Raw genomic sequence first — 11,663 nt, forward strand, 5'->3', positions numbered from 1 at the left:
TAAGGAGAAGCCACCAAGTTAGTATGATAGATACCTGGTAGCTCCCTATTATTTTAACTTGTTTTTCTTGCTATTTTCGATCGTAAGCTCAGTTGTTTCTATGCTACTGGAATACAAGTGCTCAAAATGTAAATGTGATAGTCTTTCAAATTTGACATTTAGAAAAATCATTATTTTAAATTTTGCAACTTCAAAGTTTTAGTGTCCCAGGGCAGACCCCCCAGTTACAACTCTACTTTCAAAACTGAGGTTTTCCAATTCCGAGAAACAGTAAATCCTGCGTTCAAACCTCATTCCTTTGAAATCTTTTAGACCAAAGTAGGAAGACCAGATTTCAGCGATGGCTAGCATTACAAGGCTAACCAATCTGGCAGTCCTTCCTATCTGCCCTGAATTAGGACCAGCCATTTGTTTTTCTGTCTAATTGCATAATTAATTTTTATGCTGTTATTTGTTTTCTTGATTACAGTCCTTTTGGCCAGAATCAGCTTTGTTTGGTGGAGGATACAGATAAAATGACTGAGGAAATGCATCTGGCAAGAAAACAAAACCCTTTCTATTGTGAAAGGGCAGCTTTGCAGCCAGCAGCCTTCATGCTGAAACCTGTGCCCCCTGCCTCCCTCCCCCCAAGTCAATTTCACTTGCTTCTTGTTGTCCATTGTACAGAGTGATCCATTTGCTCAAACTTTTTCATTTAATTGCCATGGAAATTTGATAATTTCATCTGAAAGGAGGGTTGAAGCAAACTCAGGAAGAGCTCCGATTACTGAAAACTGGAAAAAATTAATCTTGATTAAAGCACTTCCCCCATGAAAATGGGGACCTCCTGAACTCTGTGAGGGTTGATTACGGGGAGGCCATTCGTTGGGGAATTCAATAACTGTACTTACTCAAGGATTTTCCAGGAATATTGGAGCAAAAGAGTGGAGACATCAAAAAAGCTCTTTAAAGGTGTAATTTTGTGGAATGTTGGCAAGAACTTACTCCAGTTCCTCTTGAAAACGAAGTGCCAAAATATGTGAACCACTTTCCAAGTCCATGATGTTGTAAGGAATGTCTATCAGCTGTCATCAGCTTTCAGCCTCAAAAAAAAAATCAGAGTATCATAGGAGATTGATTGTTAGTTTTTAAAAATGCATCTCCACCGGTTCGTCGTTGTTGGAATCTGGTTCAATTTCTTTGCTTGAGTTACTTATTTCAAACTGAAGGACTGGGAGGAATTTGCAAAGATTAGATTACTTGGTATTTTTGACTGTTTTCATGACCATTCACCCGCTGTCACTTTGGACAACGAACATAAAATCTAATAGCTTTGACTATATATAAATACATACACACACACGAGAGTCTGATTATAAACATATATACATGTATATGCATATATATATATGTGGAATGAAACATTGCTATAAGTATGTATCTAGGCTATTATGTAAGTGATTTTCTATTTGGGATAACTGTTAAAAACAAATTGAGAACTTCTCCACTGTTAAAGAAGAGTATCTATTGCGGAGTGAGGGTCAGCAGAATAGCAGGCCCCTTGTGACCCATTCCTCATTCTAATGCCAGGTAATTTGCCTATTAGCACCTTCCATCTACTGCCCTCTAGGGCTAAGCAGAACAAGTCTTAAGGCCCTTCCAGTTCATGATTTCTTGAAACTACCAAGGCAGGGGAGGAGGCCAACTACAAGCATAACTTTTAAATTTATATTTTTTTCCTTTATGTTATGAATTTAATCAACAAGAAACAAACATTTAAATATATGAGGAAGAAGAATTATATATTATTTAAGAACAAAAAATATTGTATATAAAACCAGAAACCTCTGTTATATTCAGTTTGCTTTTTTAATCACCTTCTTCCAACTACTTCAACTCTTCAACCCTCAAAACCAAAAGTAGTTATTTATATAATGTTTACTAATTATAGCTAAATCTATGGTGGAAAAAAAGACAAATCTCTGGGGCAGCTAGGTGGCGCAGTGGATAGAGCTCCAGCTTTGGAGTCAGGAGGTCCTGAGTTCAGATCAGACCTCAGACACTTGATACTTACTAACTGTGTGACCCTGGGCAAGTCACTTAACCCCGAATGCCTCACAAAAAAAAAAAAGACAAATCTCCACAAGTTAAATCCTTAGAGCACTCATTCAGGAAGCCATCCCCACCAGGCACCATATGCCACTGCTTGGGAGTGAATAGTATGTTCCAAAAAGCACAAACAAAGAAGCTCAAGCTGTAGCCAAAATGACATTGTCTGCAAGGATAAAAAGATGGACATTCAACAAAAGGGAGACATCTGAAGCTTTCTTGCTACAAAACAAAAAACAACCAAAAGTAAAAATTTCATCTTGCAAATAACACAAACAACAGAAACACAAGAGTGATAAACAAAAAGAATAAGTGATGAAATCAATTACCCCAAGTAATTGGGGAACAGGAGGACTGGCAGTACAGGAGCAGAACTGAAGCGCCATAGGTGAACCAATACATTTTGTGGGATGGAATTTCCAAGTGGGAGGGTACAAATATTGGGACAAATGAGGTGAGGGAGGAAGGAATAGGTGATGTGTTCATGCTAAGTCCATGGGTTAAACAGTAAAGAAAGAAAGGGCGTTACTAGAGAATGGAAGAGGCAGTAGAAGGTAGAGATTGAGTTTGGGGGATTGTAAAGAGGAGGTTCTCAACTCATTTTGGGGATAGGAGTCCTGGGTGCAATGGGCAATGGCAACTTTGTGATGAGTTTAGTCTGAGGGAAGGAGGAGGAGGCAGAATAGCAACACTGCCCAACTTGAACTGGCAGGTTGGGTCCCCGGAAGGCCGCTATTACTCATAAATTGTTGTTTGTCCTTTGTTCTTGAAGAGGACCAATGACATCACGAGGGTGATGTCTTGACTTGCAAGTGAATTGCATTTAAATGAGGCAGGGCTGTGCCAAGTCATTAGCCTCACTCTGTCCTCCAGTCCTCGGAGTCAAGATCAACTGGCAACGGCCCAGGGGAACAACATGATAGAACTGATAAGACTGAAGGCTGTTTCTTTTAAAAAAATAACAAAATCAATAAAGCTTTAGTCAATCTGATTGATAAGAAGAGGGAAGAAAATGGAATTAACAAAGGAAAAAAACATAAAATCACAAGGTATTACTTACACAGTTTGATGCCAGCAAAACTGAAAATTTAAGAAACGGCAATTTATTTACAAAAATATTGTAGCACCCCCTGCAAGGCTACTTCTCCAACTCCTACTCACATTGATGAACCAGCTTCCTAGAGTGTGTCTAACTAATTCTTCCTTTGGGGTTCTAGGGGTAACCCTAAGGGGCTGGCTCAGAAGTTTCCACTAGTGTACTTCCCATTAAACATCAGTCAGCAAGAGACTTTTTTTTAAACTATTGACTAAGATGGTATAAAAATCCCTCCCTCCCCCACTCTCCAAGCATTATACTCTCCCACAAATAATGCTGTTGTTGTTTGTCCTTCACTCTTGAAGAGGACCATGACATCAGGAAGGAGATGTCATGACTTGCAAATGAATTGGATTTAAGTGAAATAGGGCTGTGCAAAGTCACCAGCCTCACTTTCTCCATGGGAGCCATTTGGGTCCAGTAGCTAGGGAAAAAGTATGCTTATACTTAGGATGTAATAGTAGTGAAGCACGTGTGCAAAGAACACATGACCAAATCGTAAACTCACAACTCCTAGTTGCAAGTCTTTTCTTGAGTCCATAACAGAGTATATCTCTGTTGCAAAGAGTCACACTCCTTAAAGCTCTATCTATATGTGACCTCTTCTCTGGATGCACACTGTCTTCTACTGCTCTGACCTCTCCAATAACATGGTCAGTGGTGGAGGGGGTTGAAGTCCTCTGGACTGGGAAAACTGATTAAATTCCTCTATTGAAAGCTTCCAGAGGTATGGTTAGCCAATCAAGCCTTTTCTCTTCTGCACCTCACAGTATAGCCAATCTTGTTTACACATCTTGTCTACAGACTGATTCTGTAACTCAAAGAGGTATTCTTACCCAATAAAGAAATCAGTTGTAGAAGATCTTGTTAGTTGGGGTGGAGGGGGAGTATAATATATATTACAATATAAAATAACCAAATCAACAGAATACCAAATCCAGATCTTCTGGAACAAAACATCTAGAATATCCAAGGAAACAAATTTTTAAAGTTGGAATATAGGGAGAACAGTCCTTCTAGACCACAAATTATCCTATAAAACAGATTTGGCATTAGTTTAAAAAGAAAAAGTAGATCAGTGGAAAAGACTAGACAAGGAAGAATCAGGCATAATGAAATAACTCAGTGTTTTATAAACCCCAAAACATAAATTCCCTATTTGACAGAAATTTCTGGGGAAAATGGAAAGCAGGTTGGTAGAAATTAGATCTAAAACATTTTACAATACATTAAATCCAAAATATGTAACTTAATTATTATAGATCATGCCATAAGAAAGTTAGAAGAGAAGTAGATCAAATACCTTTTTCAGCTGTGGCTAGGAAGTGAATTATTAAACCAATAAGGATGAGAAGCAGTAACTAAAGACAAAATAGGAAATTTTGATTATATGAAATTGAAATACTTTTGCATGAACAAAATTAATAAACTAGGATAAGAAGGAAAGCAGTTGACTGGGGAAAAATCTTTGTATCAAATAATCCTGGTAAGGGTCTGAGATCCAAGATATATAGGAACTAACAGAAATACTTAAGACTAAAAACCATTCCCCAATAGATCAGTGGTCAAAAGGTAAAAACAAAGAATTCTCAAAAGAAGAATTACAAACTGTATAACAACCATATGAATCACAGGATCATAGTATCATAGATTTAGAACTGAAAGGAACCCAAGTAGTTATCTAGGCAATTTCACAGATGAGGAAACTGAGGTCCAGGGAGGTTAAGTGACTTGCCCGGGGTCACACAGCTAAGAAGTGTCTGGTTCAGGATCCAAACAAAAGTCTTCCTGCGACCCCCTCCTCAAGAATGTGAGTTCCTTGGAGACAGAAATTGTTTTGTCTTTCTTTTTATCCTCAACATAGCACTTCATACATAGTAATCACTTAATAGGTATTGATTTGACTCCAAGTCCAATGCTCTATCCACTATACCACATTGCCTCTCATTGCTCAAAATCACAAATAATAAGAGAAATGCAAATCAAAACAGCTCTGTTCACTTCACACCTGGTAAAATGGCAAAGATGCAAAAGATGGGAATAGTCAATGTTGGAGGAGTTGTGTGGAAAGACTAGCACACAAAGTACTGTTGGTGGAGCTGATCCTGGAAAGCAATTTGGGATTATGTGAATAAAGTAACTAGAATGTCTCTAACCTTTGGCACAGAAATTGGATTTTGAGAACAGGGACAAAAAAAAAGTTCCATACACACCAAAACATGGGAAGATATATGAAATGATGCAAAGTGAAGTTGAACTAGGGAAATAATATATACAATGACTACAACAATGTAAATAAAAAAGAACAACAAAACAATCAAAACTGAATTCTATGGAAATTGTGAGAAGATACTGAAATATTAAATCCTAAAGGAGCACAAATTCCACACACATAAAACTCTAGTTTCTAGTTTAGTAAAACTCTAAAAAATATACCATATGAAAACCAAACAGAATCAGATGGAAATTCCTCCATCTAGTTTAGTACTGAACCAAAACCAAAACAAAGCTACCATAATCCTGTAGAAGCCCTAAACAGAAAAGGTAGAAGGTAAAGGATGATCTCAGGGTCCCAGCCACAGCAGGAGACCAGCATCCAAGCATGAGGTGACTCAGGGGTAGGAGACAGATACAAAATGGAATAGGATGGCAAGAATGGCAAGAAAAATTAATTCGTTAGGACAGGTTTAAACCTAACCCAAGAACTGAACTCCCTGAGAATAAGAACTGGCCAAACAGAAAACGATTCTGAGACAAAAAAAAATACTGAAGCAAAATTAAAAGATTGGAAAGAACAGAAAAATGTAAATTTTATCAAAATTAACTGACTTGGAAAACAAGGAGAGATGATCCAAGAATCATCGTACTACACGAAAATCACAACAACAAAAGAAGTTTGAGTCCCATATTTCAAGAAATCATAAATGAAAATTTACCAGAACTCTTAAAGCCAGGAAGCAAAGTAAAAAATAGGAATAGCATACCAGTTACCTCCTGAAAGGAGCTCCAAAATGAAAATTTCAAGAAATATCAAAACCATAATTCCAAACTTCCAAGTCAAAGAAAAAATACTACAAATTGCCAAAAAGAAGTTTAAGTACCAAGGAGCCACAATCAGGATCACACAAGACTTGGCAGTTGGCAGTATAAAATAGAAAAGTGCTTAGAACATAATACTTCCAAAGGCAAAATATAAAAGCTAACAGTCAAGAAGACTGCCAAGGGAGGAAAAATGGAAAATGAAATAGAGAATTTCTAAGCATTCTGGTTGAAAAGTCCAGATACAAGTAAACATTTTGAAATTGAAATGCAGGATACAAGAGAAACAGGAAAGTATACATATTTAATCAACTGGAAGGGACTACGTGAGGATGAATTGTTTACCTTTTAATGGGGGAAAAGAAACAAGTGTCCTCTTTGAACTGTAAGACCTAAAAAAGTCACAGAGAAAGTTAAAAAAGACAGGCAGAGGTCTTAGGGGGTATTTGTAGGGAAATAAGAATAGGATACTATACTGGGGAGGGAAGAAATAAGAAAGGGAGAGAGTTCATTATTTCACATGAAATGAATGAAATGTTTTGGCAGCAAATGTGAATTCAGAGTAGACTACAATAAAAACAGATAAGCAGAAAAACATTAAACTTAAATTCACTATGGATAATATAGCAATATTAATACTTAATATAATATATAGGCATCAAAAAATATAATATCTAAATACTTAAAGAAAAAATATTCATCTAACTGCAGTAAGAAATAGACCACAAAACCACAGCAGTCAAGGACTTCAATGTACCCCCTTTCAAACCTAGACCAATTTAACCAAAAAGATGAACAGGAAAGGAGACAAGGACCTAAATAGAACTTGAGAAAAATTAGATATGATACAACTCTGGTGATTACTAAATGGGAGCAGAAAAGAGTTTACATCTTTCAGCTGTGCATGGGGACCTTCATAAAAATTGACAATGTATAGGCAAATAAAAACCTCACAAACACACACAGAAAAGCATAACTTCACTAAATGCATCCTCTAATTACCATAATAAAATACAATTATATTCAATAAAGACTCTGTCAAGAAAAAATTAAAAACTAGTTAGAGACTATCAATCAATAAATGAATCAATAAACACTTAATAAATGCCTACTACACACTCACTGTCCCAACCGCTGGACTAAACTTATTACAATAATAAAACCACTTACCAAAACTTTTGGGACACAGCTAAAGCAGTCCTTAGGGGGAAAATTTGTATCTCTAAATGCATTCATCAACAAGAAAAAGAATAATTCCACAAATTGGATATGTAACTAAAAAAAAATCAAAAAGCAACAACAACCCCACCTCCACTAATAAAGCAGCAATTCTAAAAATTAAAAATATGATTAACAGAATTAGAAGAGAGGAAAACCAAATTGTTCATATTATAAATGAAAATGGAGAACTGAAGATGAAACTATCAGAAAGTATTTTTCCCAACTATATGTTAACAAAATGATAACTTAGATAAAATAGACGAATACTTACAAAAATATAGAAAACCCAGATTAACATAAAAAGTAATAGATTAAAGAAATTTATTAAGGCATAAATTAACCTTCAAAGAAAAAAAAACCCAGGATCAGATTGAGTTATAAGTGAATTCTATCAAAGAACAATTAATTCTAATATTACATTGATTATTTGCAAAAATAGGGGAAAAGGGACCCTTTCAAATTTTTTCTATGATACAAATAAGGTTTTGATACCAAATCATGGGAAAAGACAGAAGGAAAACTATAGATCAAATTCCCTAATGAACACTGAAGCAAAAATATTAAATAAAATTTTAGCAAATAGGCTGCAAACTGTACCAAAAAGACAATATGCTATGAATGGATTAAATTTGTACCAAGAATTCAGGGCTGGTTGAAATAAGCAAATCTCTAAATATGTAAAAAGCCACGTCTTCATTCCTCTCTGGGCTCTACTGGTGAGTCTCTGGGCTTTCTCCAACATGTCTCACCCTGGAAGTTCATTCTGCCCCACAGAGCTCCTTTCTTCAACTGAGTGGTTCCTGCTAGAGCCTCCATTTTAAGGAAAATGTCCAGGCTAGGCATATGTCTTCATTTCCCTCAGGGCTCCACTCCTGGCTTTCTAGACTTTCTCCACCAAGACACAACAGCCTTCTCACCTTGGAAGTTCACTCTGCCCCTGCAACTTCCTTACTCTACAATGAACGTGTTGAACATATGGCTGAACCAGATTAAAATGTAGTCGGGAAATATTTGACAAAATAAATAAAACTTAGATAATGTTAATATGTAGTTTTCTAAGTCAGTATGCAACTCTCAGAGATTCATTTATATGTGAGTTTGACACTACTGGTCTAGAAGTGCACTCTACCCTAGAAGTCTGGACTGAGTGAGCTCCCTAGCAGTCAAGCTCATTCCCCAGAGAAGGTACAAAGGTTTTTCTCACCTGGTCTGTAGTGGTTTACTGCATCAGTAAACTGACGTTGGAAGTAGTGAGCAGAAATAAAGTGCTGAAATGATGGTGTGGGGGAGCTGGGATGATATCATATGAGAGGAGCATTTTTTAGACTAGTCACTTTTTTTCACTTGCCATATCCACTGCATGTATTTGAATTAAATGGAAGCTCTCCAAGAAAAACAGAATCAGTCTATTAAGCTTTCAGAGGATGCAAGCAATGGGTGTGATGTTTGTTCAGATTCATGGATTTCTGGGACTTGAAAACCAGAAGTGACTCTAGAGGTCAAGGAGCCCAACTGCCTCATTTTCCCCTTGATTCTGAAAGTCATTCACCACTCTTATAAAAGTACCTTCAAATTGGTCACTTCTTCTGGGACATTTCCTTCATTCAAAAGAATACTCAACAATTTTACCAACACTTAACCAAACTGAACACGTTGACTTTTCCATTCCAAGATGGTGCGTACTTGGGACCCTTTAAGAAGAGTTTGAGACAAAGCTTCGTTACTGATGAAACATCATTTAGGACCTAGGGAGACTGAACTGATTTAAAATTTCCAGATTTCCCATCATCCAGTCTGTTCATTTGAAAGGGCTATGGCACAATGGAATGAAAACAGGTCAGTGGACTTGAGTTTGAATCCTAGTTTTAGGGCCCCGATTCCCCTGTATCTTATGTATTAGATGATTTTCAAGATCCCTTCCAGTTCTATTTATAGTAGAATAAAAAAGGCTCACTTCCTTGGGTGTAACTTGCAGGTAGCTATTTCTTTAATGCAACAGACAGTTTATTTGAAATGAAAGGTAATTCCCAAATTCTAAATAGTAAGAAAGAATAAGAAAACCCTTGTGAGAAATGCAATGAGTTCTAATAGCTGTGAGAGAAACTCCATTTACCAACATGTAGTACGGATCTGAGTGAATGACAGGGTCATAGGTTGAGAGCTGGAAGTCACCTTTGAGGGCATCCAGGTCAACTCTCTCATTTGAGGGAGAAAAGGCATACAGAGGAGAAGTGACTTGCCCAAGGTCACACAGCTAGTAAATAACAGAGCCAGAACTTGAACCAGGTCCTCTGACTCCAAATCCTTCCGTCAGACCAGTTTACTAATGCCCACTTAAAAGAAGCTATATACTATCCTATATTATATATATATATATATACACACATTATCCTATATAGTATATATATACACTATCCTATATAGTTTATATATATACACTATCCTATATAGTTTATATATATACTATACTATATAGTTTATATATATACTATACTAGTTTATATATATACTATACTATATAGTTTTATATTCTATACTATACTATATAGTATATATATACACTATACTATATAGTATATTTACCACACTATACTATATAGCATATATATATATAATATACTATACTATATAAGAGAAGCTATATACTATGTACTATATACTATATACTATAAACTAGCAAAAGTGAGGAGTTCCAGCTGTGTCCAGAGAGTGTATCATTGAGTTTCCCTCAGAAATTTAAAATATCCCATGAAAATGGTAAATATCTCATGCTGGCTTAAACTGGCTTAAATGGAAGGTTCATAACCTTTTCTGTTTTATGAACCTTCCCTACTTTGGTGAAGCTAAACGACATCTTTTCAGAATAATGGCTTTCAGTAAATAAAATAAAAAATACAGGAGTATAAAGAACATCAATTGTACCTAAATGAAAGACGTAATTGTTTTCCCATGAAAGTTCACAGACTCCCCTGAAATTTATTCATGGAGCTGCAGACACGATGTTAAGAACCGTTGGCCTACACGATCCCTACTGTCACCTCCAGCTGCAATGCTCTTTGACTCTTTTGCCTGATGAGGACCTAGGTATATTTACTTTCATATTGTGAATCAGAATTATTATTACTATGAGGAGAATCAAATTTAGGAAACTGCATCATTGGCAATGATCTCAAGCTGCCAGCTGTCACAAAAGCCCTTTTCTAAAACAAAAATTGGTAGAAAGAGGTTACCTACAGCAATGAAATCACAGGTCCCTAGAAAACAAACAAGCAAACAAACAAAATTCTAGCGATGCTCTCCAGTTATGAATCAGGTGGTGCAGACAGCCAAAGAGGTAGATGATGCAAGGTGAGCTTAAGAACATTACCAGGTCAAGAACACATGGGTCACCTTTGAGGACATTTAGGCCAGTCATGTAGCAAGAGTAAGAGTTAACAAATGGACAGCTTAGGTGCTGCACAGATATCCACAAAATATTAAAGGAATTAGAGGATGGCTTCTAGCAATGTTGGATGGATTCTTTGTGAAGGACTGAAGTAAAGCCACAGACAAGAATCTAGCAGGATGAGGAAGCTTAGAAAAGGACACAAAAAGCAAACTCGTCAGTCTGGCACTTAAAGTCCTTCCCAATCTGGCTTCAGTCTACTTTTCTCAGTTTATTGCTCATTATTCCCCTTCTGTACTGTACCTTCCAGTTTGTTGGGCTTCATACATGATGTTCCCTCTCCCACCTGTCCCCCATGCTCCACCTCTCAGAACCCCTAGTCCCCTTTAAAGTCCAACACGTATTGGATATGTTGGCTGTAGAGTCAAGAAGACCTGAAGTCAAATCCTGCCTCTGCCACTGGCCATGCCACTTTGGGCAAGTCACTTAAGATTTCTGGGCCTTAGTTTCCTCAAACAAGCCTTCTAGCTCTAAATCTACATCTTTTCCTGACTACCATGCACCCGCTGGTTCAGGATGCTTCCACCTGAAAATACTTGGTATATATTTTGTATTTACTTATCTGCTTGTTTCCTTCCCAGATTGTAAGTTCCTTGAGGGTAGGGAATATGTCCTTTTTGTCTCTGTATCTTTAGGACCTAGCATAGTCCCAGGCACTTACTAAATCCTTGTTGATTGATTTTTGTGACCTGTATTGTGAGGAGTATCTATATTTGTGAGATTATAGATTCATTGACATATCCAAAAATCAAATGCTCCCCCATGAAAAATGCA

Source organism: Vombatus ursinus, unplaced genomic scaffold (assembly GCF_900497805.2).
Source record: "Vombatus ursinus unplaced genomic scaffold, bare-nosed wombat genome assembly UNPS02004691.1, whole genome shotgun sequence".
In the NCBI taxonomy this organism is placed as follows: Eukaryota; Metazoa; Chordata; class Mammalia; order Diprotodontia; family Vombatidae; genus Vombatus; species Vombatus ursinus.